Below are 14,126 nucleotides of genomic sequence, written 5' to 3' on the forward strand. Positions count from 1 at the left end.
TTTATTTCCTATCAGGTGCTGCTGAGATCTTAATAAATAAATTACAACAGCCTTTTGACATAAAAAGGTAAATTCTACAGTGTTGTTTTGTTATTTTGTTTTATAATTTTTTTCCATTAGGCATCACGGAAAACCATATCAAAATGTCAAAACAATTTAAAACGACCTTTTCATATACAAAACCTCATTAAAAAATTAGCATTTAGCTTAGCATTTTCATAAAGTTGTTATAATTTATTTTTTTTTAATCAATATATAACAAAAAATTATAAATATTTGAATGAAGCGAAGACGACAGTTGTTAACCAGAAACTCAGCAAACCTTTTTTTTCCCCATCAGGGGTTGCTGAGATATTTGAATTAAAAAAGAAAAATTACAAAAGCCTTTTGACAGAATACATTTTCAGTGTCTGGTTTAAATTTATTCATTTTCCATTAGGCCTTTGCGGAAACTCATGTAAAAATTACAAAACAATTTAATACGACATTTTCATTTTAAAATTAGCATTTAGCCTAGAATTGTCATAAAAATGCTAATGATTGTTTTAGAAATCAAATTATAACTAAAAATTGATACATTTTTTAATAAAGCAAAGACGACAGTTGAAGGAGAATTTCAGCAAAGCTTTTTTTTTATTTCCCAGCAGGTGTTGCTGACATATTTCAATTAAAAAAGATTAAAATTACGACAGCCTTTTGACATGAAAAGGCAAATTTTTCAGTTTTCTACATTCATTTTTTTTCAATTTCCATTAGACCTCGCAGAAAATCATATAGGAATGTGAAAATAATTAAAACGACATTTTAACATTAACAAGCTAATTTTAAAATTAGCATTTAGCTTAGCATTCTCGTAAAAATGCTTATGCTTCTTTAAAAAAACGACTTATAACTAAAAATAAAAAAAACATATTTGAATAAAACAAAGACTTCAGTGAACCTTTTTAATCTTTTTTAACACCTCTATGCCTCTTTGTTTTTAGGTTTTAAAAGATAATTTAAAAATTAGCGTTTAGCTCAGGGTTGTGCTAAAATGCTTATATTGAAAAAAGGATGTGAAAAATGACAATAACTATTTTAATAAAGCAAATAAGACAATTAAATAATAACTTGATTTTGCTTAATTTTTTATTTATTTTTATCACGTCTATGCCTCTTCCTTGTTTTTAGTTTTGTGATAATGTTTACTAAAACCCTTGTCAATCAAATAATTTGACAGACTTATGATAAAGAAATGCGTATTAATAAAATTGCATTTAATTTTGCATTTTGATTAAAAAAACAGTAACATATACATAAAAAAAAACTTGACAATAAATGTTAATAAAACGTTATGAAGACAGAACCATAACTTCCACAAACATTTTAAAGTATTTTATTGTTATTTTTCCCGTCATTTTTCCCGTCTCTTCACGTTCTTCTTGTTTTCATTTTTCTGATATTCGAAATTTTCATGTATTTCTCAAACCGTAAAATTAAATTTAATATAGATAATTTATAAATTAGCATTTAGCTTAGCACTGTCATAGAAATGTTTAAAATATTGTTCATATGTTTTGAAAAACCAACATATGAACATACATTGTATTTATTATTATTATTTATTTATTATTATTGTATTTACAAGAAGGAGCTGTCTCGCCTGCAGTTGATTCAGAACTCTGCAGCGAGAATTCTGACCCGCTCTAGTAGAAGAACTCACATTTCTCCGGTCCTTAAAACTCTTCACTGGCTTCCAGTTTCTTTCAGGATCAACTTTAAAATTCTGGTTCTTACTTTCAGAGCTATTCATGGTCAGGCTCCTCCTTACATCACTGATCTGATCCAGCCTTACACCCCAGCTCGGGCTCTGAGGTCTGTGGATCAGAATCTACTGATGGTTCCACGCACACGGCTCAGGACCAGAGGAGAGAAATCTTTTCAGGCTGTTGCTCCTAAGCTTTGGAACAATCTTCCTCTCTCTTTGCGCTTGATGGAGTCTACTGACTCCTTTAAGAAACATCTTAAGACGTTTCTATTTGTTCAGGCTTTTCCTTGAATTTCTCGAACTCCTGTGTTGTTCTCGGTGTTGTCTTGATCTTTGAAGTATGTACTGTTTTGAGTATTGTTTTGATTGTTAAAGCGCTTTGTGACCCTGGTCTCGAAAAGCGCTATATAAATATATATTACTTACTTACTTACTTACTTACTTATTACAAAACATGCAAAATGAAAGAAAGTATGATAATAAAAAACAAAAATATACTATAAAAAACATATAATGTTGAGAAAACAATAGGTTCAATTATAGTGTTTTCGTAACAACTTGCTTGTAGCAACACTGGCGCTAAATAGCGACACCTAGTGGAGGGCCACATCACAGCATCCTGGTGTGGCCCTGAATTTAAGACCCAATATCCAGATAAGATAAAATCCAGAAAACATTTCGTAAAATCTCAATGTCACTGTCAACGAGCTGCTTGGCAGAGGTCTACGCGGACATTGTTTGTTCTAGTTTGACTTTTACGCTCGTGTTTCCTGTGCCCTCGACTCGGGGGGGGTCTCTGCGAGAGGTGAAAAAGGATAAAGAATGATCTGTTTTCCGCTGATTCCTCGCGTCCGTCCGTGGCCGTCGCTCGCCAGGACAGGTGCCGCGGCGTTGACGCGATTATCTGTGTTTCCTCGGCGCCCGCTGCCAAAAAAAAAACCCATCGACAGATAACCTGATTTCCCGGTGACCTTAGACTTTCCCCGGGACGCCCGTGACAAATACCTTCCTGGGAGGCCTTGGCAGCCACGGCCCATATATTACAAGAGGAGAAGGGGTCACCTTGGCCCGGTTCCCCCACATCTCATCAAAAAATAGCATTCGGCAACCGTCCCGCTCCTGGACGAGGCCATGCTTCATGCTGTCATAACTCTCGCGGCGGCGGCGTGGGCGCGGTAATAGAAATAGCCGATAAACTCCTCGCCGCTCCCGCGATAATGGTTCGTCGGGAGCGTTTTTTCCAGATAAACATTCTCGTCTCTGTTTCGTATCCAAAAGCCAGGGAAGCGACACAAACAGAAGCGACAAATAGAATCTAAGCACCGAAGTGTCGCGGCTTCGTCGCCCGCGGCTTTGGAAAAAAAAACGTATCTGGCCGACGTCACGCTAACCACGCCGGACGGCTTCCTGAATCCTGGCCATCGTTGAGCAAGTTGGAGAGATCAATAAAAAGTACCCAAAAAAAGTACAATAAAGAAGATTAGAAGGGGGGTGGGGGGGGATAAATGGCGGTTACTTAGCAACAAGCGGGAGCAGAAGAGGAGCGAGGGGAAGATGGGCTGTGGGCAAGTGTCATGTCGTTTGTCATGATTAAGCCGCGGAAGGCAAGTTAAATTTGTAGACGATCATCTGAGGTGGAGACGTGTCGCTTGTTCTTGTTCCTCGCCTGGTTCTGTTTGAGGAGTCGGAGGGTTCGGGTCAGAGAAGCTCGCCTTGTTGGTTAGTAAAGAGATTGTTCTCCGATGTCTTTATGAAAACTTTATTGGAATGACGGTTAAACCTGGTCTGCAGTCTGAGCGACTCGAGTCTGAATTGTACCTCAGGAAACTGGATTTGGATTCTTCGGTCTTGGATTTACATTTTTACCCATGAATATGAATCATTAAGCGAGTGTTGAATTCCTAAATTCAGAGACTCACTCAGGTATGTGGGACTCCAAGAGTTTGACCAACAACCTGACTTGTATAAAATACATCAAGTGATTCTATACGTTTGACTCACTAACTTGAAGTTGATTCGCCTCCTTTAAGTGACTCACGGAAACTTCCATTTGACGTTATGCGTTGAATTCCAGAACCAGATTCCATTCATGAGTACTAACAGCTTGTCGTTAATAAAGAAATTATCCAAATATAAAAAATACAACTTTTTTTTACAGTTTATTTGAATGATAGACAGTCTGAGCGACTGAATTGTACCTCAGGGAACCTGGATTTTCGATTCTTCAGTCATGGATTTTTCGTTTTTATCCCTGAATATGAATCATTCCGCAAAAAGCGACTCAAGTCACAGGTCTGACTCAAATAAGACTCTTCTGTGGAGGAATTTGAGTCACAATGAGCTGTTGGTTTCCTTGAACTTGAGTCACACAAAGTTATTTTTGAGCGAGTTTTAAATTCGTAAACCCCTCAAACAATTGAGCACTTGACTCTGAGACTCACTCAGGTATGTGGGACTCCGAGAGTTTGACCCAAATCCTGTCTTGTATCAAATGTTAAACAGAGTCATTCTATGCCAGGGGTGGACGATTAAAATTCTTCAGGGGCCACATTAATGTTGTTAGGGGCCGTCAATCAAAAAGAAGAACGGGAAATTCCTAAAAAAAAAAAAGGTTTTCGTCATTAGTCCGTGACATTTATTAACCTAAATAAGCTGCAATTTTCTTTTTGTATATAGAAGTTTTTTTCAAAACATTTCTTCAACTAACTTTAAAAAATTTTGAGGGATTAATATATACTCAAAAAATTACACACAAAGAGGAGGGTAAAAGTAAATAAGTGTTACGTGAAAATATTAATGAATAATAAATACAAAGGTCTGTTCTATGCGTTTGACTCACTTACTTGAGTTGAATCACCTCCTTTAAGTAACTCAAGTCAAAGAACTTTGATGTTGGTTTGTGTGTGTGTGTGTGTGTGTTTGTGTCTGTGTGTGTGTGTGTGTGTGTGTGTGTGTGTGTGTGTGTGTGTGTGTGTGTGTGTGTGTGTGTGTGTGTGTGTGTGTGTGTGTGTGTGTGTGTGTGTGTGTGTGTGTGTGTGTGGGCAGAATCTGATAGGAGCCCCCATGTCTTACTCACCGTTTCACCTCCGATCAATGCCCACCCACCAGAGACCCCATGACTTCACTCTCAAAGAGATTATTTTACCCTTTTCTCCTGAAACCAAACCCTCGCGGAGCAAAGGAGACGATATCAGACTTCTTGGGTTGAAGAGTCCGACACATCGTAGAACACACGATATGACTCAGAGTCAACAACTGTTGACGTCAACTTTGAGAACAACATCCTGGTTATTGTTCGACAGACTTTACTTTCTTTTTCTGTTTATGCCACACTATACGAGACTATACTTTATTTTCTTTAGTAGACCTTTAGCATCATGCTACACTACACTAGACTATACTTTATATTCTTTAGTACACATACAGCATGATGTTACACTAAACTAGACTATACTTTATTTTCTTTAGTAGACCTTTAGCATCATGCTACACTACACTAGACTATACTTTATATTCTTAAGTACACATTTAGCATCATGCTACACTACACTAGACTATACTTTATATTCTAAGTACACATTTAGCATCATGCTACACTACACCACACTATACTTTATATTCTTATGTACACATTTAGCATCATGCTACACTACACCACACTATACTTTATATTCTTATGTACACATTTAGCATCATGCTACACTACACCACACTATACTTTATATTCTTAAGTACACATTTAGCATCATGCTACACTACACCAGACTATAATTTATTTTCTTTAGTACACATTTAGCATCATGCTACACTACACCACACTATACTTTCTTTTCTTTAGTACACATTTTGCATCATGCTACACTACACTAGACTATACTTTATTTTCTTTAGGACACATTTAGCATCATGCTACGCTTCGACATACTATACTTTATTTTCTTTAGTACACATTTAGCATCATGCTACACTTCGACATAATATACTTTATTTTCTTTAGTATAAATTTAGCATCATGCTACACTTTGACATACTATACTTTATATTCTTGAGTACACATTTAGCATCATGCTACACTACACCACACTATACTTTCTTTTCTCTAGTATAATAAAGAAAAAATGCTGATTTATAGCAAATTAATTTAAGTATTTGTGATCTTGATGTATATCTAAGATAGGGTGTAAAAAGATTGTAGTATTTATTTAAATTAAAATTCTCATAAGGTATTTTCTAAACCCTGACCTTAGACAACCCTGCGTTTCTTTAAACGACAGCAGAGTTTCTTCAGTGGGAAGAATAAATAATATTTAGTAGAAAAACCTTTCAGGTACCAGGATTGTTTTGAAAGTATCAATTCAGCACTATTACGACCGCTTTGTTCCACCAAAAAAAAAAGAAAAAAATGAAAAAGTTTGACTACCTTGTGCTTGCCGCGGCACTTTTAGAAACGTTAGAAAGTGAGTCATGCAGAGGAAGCGTCTTGACAGAGTCATGATTCTTCTGGCGGTGCAGTGTGCAGAGAAGACAGAGAGAAAAACAAGAGGCGGTGAATCGTTCAAATTAAGACAACACAGTCCAGTCACGGCGGCTGAATTAAAAGGCGACGGAATGAGATGAAGCGTCGCGATTGAGAGAAAGAGATGTGTTTGCTGGAGAGACGGGCGAGAGAGTGAGATGGATGATCGACGTGGGTGAGACGGGGGTGAGACGGGGGTAAGACGGGGGTGAGACGGGGGTGAGACGGGGGTGAGACAGACAGTGACGGAGCTTTAGGCCAGAGAGTAAGGTGAGGCGTCCAGGAATCTAAACGGTTGAAATGGTGGCAAAGGGTTGTTTAATCAGGTAAGAGTCACTCGGACTTCTGACAGGGTTTAACCGATTTTTATAAATTAATTTTTATTAAAATATATGTTGCTAAATTTTTTTAACAGTCAATAAACACTAAAGAAAACGCGTTAATGTCTTTTTAAAATTTGGATAAAGTCAACTTCTTTATTTTTAACTAAATTTTTTCTTTTTCAAACAACACAAAACAACACACACAAAGAAACAGTAAATTTGAACAATAATATTAAAGACAATATACATAATTGAAGTGAGAAAAATAATAAATAAATAAATAAAAAAGAGAAAAATACTACAAAACAAAATAACATTTGTAATTGACAACAATATTTACGATTTAATTAATATTTTTTAAATACTTTTCACAGAAAAAAAGACATTTTACAATGAAAAATAACTATAAACATTACAATTACTTTGCCTTTTATTTTGTAGATTTGATAATTTTGTAGATATTAAAAAGAAACCTTTAGAAAAAATAAAAATATATATTATATGTACCAATTTTTTTTTAATCTTAGATTTTATCAATGTTTTGTATTCAAACAACACAAAACAACACACACCAAGAAACAGTAAATTTAAACAATTATATTAAAAGACAATCAACGTAATTGAAGTGAGAAAAATAACAATAATAATAATACATTTTAAAAAAGTAAAAAAAAAAATTAAAAAAAATACTACAAACAAAATAATATTTTGTAAAGTCAACATTTCTAATTGAAAACGACAATATTTACGATTGAATTAATTTTTTTTTTTTTTTTTCATGGGAAAAAAAAGACATTTAACAATGAAAACGAACTATATAAATTATAATTATTTGCTTTTTATTTTGTAGATTTGATAAATTTGTAGATATTAAAAAGAAACCTTCAGAAAAAATAATTTAAAAAATAAAATGCACCTATTTTTTATACAGTGAGCCAATTTAAAAAAGGTAGATAGCAGAACTGTATGTCTTTTAATTATATTATAGAAATAATCTACTGCAAATATATCTTAAAATATCAAGTAAAATATAAATGAAAACACAATTTAAAAGAATAAAAAAAGTATTTTTAGTGCGTCTCAATTCTTGAGTATGGATCGATGGACACTTTCTACACTAAACGGCTCCATCTTAGTGACGTTAACGCTGTAAACGGAAGTTACATCATATATATATATATATGTATATATATATATATATATATTTATATATATATATATATATATGTATATATATATATATATATATATATTTATATATATATATATATATATATATATATATATTTCTATATATACATATACTTACAGGTGCATACCGGCGTAAATATGTCGCCAATATTTAGTTTCTCATATTTCTTCTATCCAAACCAAACGTGCTGCCAGCAGGTGGCGATAGTGTTCCTACAGCTGGTTGAAATCATCGTTAAATAGTAGTAGAAGAAGAAGCTGTTGCGTCATTTCCTGTTAGTGTGTAGCAGCAGAGTTTGATTTGAGACATACTATCTGTGGAGGATTAGTTACTAGTTAGTATGTACACTATCCTGATGCACACTAACCTCCAGTGCACTAAGAGAAGTATGCGATTACACAAACAACAATCATCTCTGAGGATCTAGTGCAGGAACTAAACTGAGCAACAAAGTGATTTTTATAAATCAACTTAACTGCGATAAACTGTGTAGGAGTCGTAAGATTTCTCATCCGTGGTCATGTTTTTCCTCCGTGAATCAAATCAGGAGATTAATTAGTGGAAAGAAAGGGACGCGGGGATCGATCCGAGCAGTCGATGTTGACACTAAAACAAATAAATTATCGAGCCTGACATCGTGATGAGGATCAAATCAGTGGCATCAGTCGTTTTTTTTCTTCCATCGGCGAGAGTCATAATTGACAAAATGATGGATGTCTCCATTGATTCCGCCGCCACCGCCGTCACCTCTCGTCCCTTTTCGCCTCCTGTAATGCAATAAACGACGGCGAAAACTTTGACCCAACTTCGTGGTGACGCGTGGCACGAGTCGCGGCCGTGAAAATAAAAAAGTTGGGTCCGTGCTCACGTCGACCTCGTCGCGTCAGCGGGTGAATCAGAAAAGCTGAAGTCGCCAGGATGTCACCTCCGTCCACGTCAGCTGACGCCAAACAAACAAAAAAAAAACGCCTGGTCTGATGGGTTGAGTGATGAGACGAGAGGTTCCAGTCGCACGTGTCGGAATAACTGCCGCGTCGGCGCTTTTTTAATCCGCACGTGTCGAGAAATGTTGCTACACCGGCAGTTTTTTTGTGTTTTTTCAGATTCATGTTTCACTTTTTTACACATTGTTAAGCAAATGTATACGTCACAGTACAGATTGGAATCCAGTACGATCTGGAATCCTACTAGTACAGATTGGAATCCAGTACGATCTTGAATCCTACTAGTACAGATTGGAATCCAGTACGATCTTGAATCCTACTAGTACAGATTAGAATCCAGTACGATCTGGAATCCTACTAGTACAGATTAGAATCCAGTACGATCTGGAATCCTACTAGTACAGATTAGAATCCAGTACGATCTTGAATCCTACTAGTACAGATTAGAATCCAGTACGATCTGGAATCCTACTAGTACAGATTAGAATCCAGTACGATCTGGAATCCTACTAGTACAGATTAGAATCCAGTACGATCTGGAAGCCTACTAGTACAGATTGGAATCCAGTACGATCTGGAATCCTACTAGTACAGATTAGAATCCAGTACGATCTGGAATCCTACTAGTACAGATTAGAATCCAGTACAATCTGGAATCCTACTAGTACAGATTAGAATCCAGTACGATCTGGAAGCCTACTAGTACAGATTAGAATCCAGTACGATCTGGAATCCTACTAGTACAGATTAGAATCCAGTACAATCTGGAATCCTACTAGTACAGATTAGAATCCAGTACGATCTGGAATCCTACTAGTACAGATTAGAATCCAGTACGATCTTGAATCCTACTAATACAAATTAGAATCCAGTACGATCTGGAATCCTACTAGTACAGATTAGAATCCAGTATGATCTGGAATCCTACTAGTACAGATTAGAATCCAGTACGATCTTGAATCCTACTAATACAATTAGAATCCAGTACGATCTTGAATCCTACTAGTACAGATTAGAATCCAGTACGATCTTGAATCCTACTAGTACAGATTAGAATCCAGTACGATCTTGAATCCTACTAGTACAGATTAGAATCCAGTACGATCTGGAATCCTACTAGTACAGATTAGAATCCAGTACGATCTTGAATCCTACTAGTATAGATTATAATCCAGTACGATCTGGAATCCTACTAGTACAGATTAGAATCCAGTACGATCTGGAATCCTACTAGTACAGATTATAATCCAGTACGATCTGGAATCCTACTAGTACAGATTAGAATCCAGTACGATCTTGAATCCTACTAGTATAGATTAGAATCCAGTACGATCTTGAATCCTACTAGTACAGATTATAATCCAGTACGATCTTGAATCCTACTAGTACAGATTATAATCCAGTACGATCTGGAATCCTACTAGTACAGATTAGAATCCAGTACGATCTGGAATCCTACTAGTACAGATTAGAATCCAGTACGATCTTGAATCCTACTAGTATAGATTATAATCCAGTACGATCTGGAATCCTACTAGTACAGATTATAATACAGTACGATCTGGAATCCTACTAGTACAGATTATAATCCAGTACGATCTGGAATCCTACTAGTACAGATTAGAATCCAGTACGATCTTGAATCCTACTAGTATAGATTATAATCCAGTACGATCTGGAATCCTACTAGTACAGATTAGAATCCAGTACGATCTTGAATCCTACTAGTATAGATTATAATCCAGTACGATCTGGAATCCTACTAGTATAGATTAGAATCCAGTACGATCTGGAATCCTACTAGTACAGATTGGAATCCAGTACGATCTTGAATCCTACTAGTACAGATTAGAATCCAGTACGATTTTGAATCCTACTAATACAGATTAGAATCCAGTACGATCTGGAATCCTACTAGTACAGATTAGAATCCAGTATGATCTGGAATCCTACTAGTACAGATTAGAATCCAGTACGATCTGGAATCCTACTAGTACAGATTGGAATCCAGTAGGATCTGGAATCCTACTAGTAGTGTCCTAGGAGGATTCCAGATTCTACTAGTGAATTCCAATCTCTACTAGTAGGATATATACTGATAGTACTGATAGTACTGGTAGAATTCCCATTTGTCCTCGGACAGATTGGAATTCTAATATTAAGATCCCAGTTCAGTAGTAGGATTCTAATATGTACTAGTAGGATTCCAGATCCTACTGGATTCTAATCTGTACTGTGACTTATCAATGATCTGATCCCGATTTACACCCCAGCTCGGGCTCTGAGGTCTGTGGATCAGAATCTACTGATGGTTCCTGAACACGGTTCATCTCTCTCTTAGTAGAGATTGGAATTCACTAGTAGAATCTGGAATACTGCTGGGATAGATTGGAATTCCGATATTCAAATCCCAATACAGTAGTAGAATTCCAATATCTCCGAGTAAAGATTAGATTTTACTAGTAGAATCTGGAATACTCCTAGGACAGATTTGAATTCTAATATTCAGATTCCAGTTCAGTAGTAGGATTCTAATCTGTACTAGTAGAGATTGGAATTCTCCAGTAGGAATCCTATTACTACAGATTGCAATTCCAATTAGAATTCCAATCTACTAGTAGGATTCCAGATCCTGCTCGATTCCAATCTTTACTGTGAAATATACAAACACAGAAACAAGTGAGAAACAGACAAACTTTAGTAAAATAATGTAAAATCCAATTTTTTTTTTTTTATGTTACGATAAAATGAACCAAAATAATAATTTAATTTAATTTAAAATTATTTTCGTTTTTTTTTTTTAAATGACCAGAAAAACTACCAAATATAAAACAAAATATATAATTGCATTTAGTTATAAATAGTAAATGTTTTTTTAAATAATTGATTAAAATTCATGAAATATTTATTATAAATATGTAGAAAAATGTATTTCTTTCTTTTTTGTAATGTTAATTTTAGACAAAATAAATTAGCAACAGAAAAGTATAACATGAATGCATCATAAATGAATAGAAAATAAATTAAATACAACGACAACAAATTGAAATAAAAATAGTAAATCTGAATATTTAAACAAATAAAGTTTTTAAAAAAAGGATATAAACGTAAATAAAATAATTAATGCTTAAAAGAAAAAAATAATAATAAGTATAATTTTAATAAAAAGAAATATTACATGGAAACAAATGTCCTTCACTCCGACTACTTATTTAAAATTGTCCGACCAGAGATGCGTTCAGGTGCTTCAGATTAAGCAGGAAATGTTGTGTTTCTTATAGTTTTGACTTGTTTCTATTTAGTTTAACAGGATTAAATTCTAAAGTTATTCATCAATTTGACAAAATGTATTTTATAATTCATCAAATTCTCTTTTCAACGCCGAGGTTTTTGAACGTGGAGACGTTTCATGGACGAGTGTCTCAGACAAGTCTCTCCAGAAGCCTGAAGCTCTCCATCACGTCGTCCATCTATCGTTTCGAGTCATTAGCGTCTCCTTCTTAAGCGTTAATTGTCCGGCGGGGCGAAGACGCTCGTCTCGTGACAGGACGTCACCGGCCTCCTCTGTGCTGCTGTCAGGAGCTCTTCACCTCCGATGGAACATCTGAGTCAATAAAAACAATCATCATTGAAAGCGGCAGGAATTATAGTCAGTGGTCAAGACAAACATGGCCGCGTGTCCGGGGATGACGTGCACTTAAGCCCGACGTGCAATTACAGTCGCTACGCTATTTGTCCGTTGTTTACGCCGATGATGGCGGCGGAGAAGGTTCCGTCCGTGTGTGTGTGTGTGTGTGTGTGTGTGTGTGTGTGTGTGTGTGTGTGTGTGGTTGTTGTGACATTATTGCTTTTTCAATCCTTGATTTTTCTCCCTAAACTAGCGCTAGTTCAGAGAGCCGCGCTGTCGCTAATGCTACCGCTAAAGTTAGCAAACGAGTATTAAACGGAAACTGTGGTTTTACTTTTCTTTTTATATTCAAACGTATTTTACCATCAGTGAGCCAAGACTATATTTTTTAAAAAACAAATGTTCATCTAAAAACCTATTTCAATTATTGTAATACACACTAGCTCAATATTAGCATTCGTAATTCCCCCCCAGAAATACATTTATTTAAAGAAAATATACCTCGTAGTTCACCTAAAAACCTTTCTCAACTGATGTAATACTCGCTAGCTAAATATTAGCATTCGCATTTTCCACCAGAAATACATTTATTTAAAAAAATATATCTCATTGTTCATCTAAAAACCTATTTAAATTGATGTAATTAAAATAGTGTGTGTGTGTGTGTGTGTGTGTGTGTGTGTGTGTGGTTGTTGTGACATTATTGCTTTTTCAATCCTTGATTTTTCTCCCTAAACTAGCGCTAGTTCAGAGAGCCGCGCTGTCGCTAATGCTACCGCTAAAGTTAGCAAACGAGTATTAAACGGAAACTGTGGTTTTACTTTTCTTTTTATATTCAAACGTATTTTACCATCAGTGAGCCAAGACTATATTTTTTTTAAAACAAATGTTCATCTAAAAACCTATTTCAATTATTGTAACACACACTAGCTCAATATTAGCATTCGTAATTCCCCCCCAGAAATACATTTATTTAAAGAAAATATACCTCGTAGTTCACCTAAAAACCTATCTCAACTGATGTAATACTCGCTAGCTAAATATTAGCATTAGCATTTTCCACCAGAAATACATTTATTTAAAAAAATATATCTCATTGTTCATCTAAAAACCTATTTAAATTGATGTAATTAAAATAGTGTGTGTGTGTGTGTGTGTGTGTGTGTGTGTGTGTGTGTGTGTGTGTGTGTGTGGTTGTTGTGACATTATTGCTTTTTCAATCCTGATTTTTCTCCCTAAACTAGCGCTAGTTCAGAGAGCCGCGCTGTCGCTAATGCTACCGCTAAAGTTAGCAAACGAGTATTAAACGGAAACTGTGGTTTTACTTTTCTTTTTATATTCAAACGTATTTTACCATCAGTGAGCCAAGACTATATTTTTTTAAAAACAAATGTTCATCTAAAAACCTATTTCAATTATTGTAATACACACTAGCTCAATATTAGCATTCGTAATTCCCCCCCAGAAATACATTTATTTAAAGAAAATATACCTCGTAGTTCACCTAAAAACCTATCTCAACTGATGTAATACTCGCTACCTAAATATTAGCATTTTCCACCAGAAATACATTTATTTAAAAAAATATATCTCATTGTTCATCTAAAAACCTATTTAAACTGATGTAATACGCACTAGCTCAATATTAGCATTAGCGTTTTCCCCCAGAAATACATTTATTTAAAAAAAAAAACTATCTTGTTGTTCATCTAAAAACCTATTTCAACTGATGAAATACACACTAGCTCAATATTAACATTAGCATTTTCCCCCAGA

Source organism: Callionymus lyra, chromosome 16, assembly GCF_982586985.1.
Source record: "Callionymus lyra chromosome 16, fCalLyr1.hap1.1, whole genome shotgun sequence".
Taxonomy (NCBI): domain Eukaryota; kingdom Metazoa; phylum Chordata; class Actinopteri; order Syngnathiformes; family Callionymidae; genus Callionymus; species Callionymus lyra.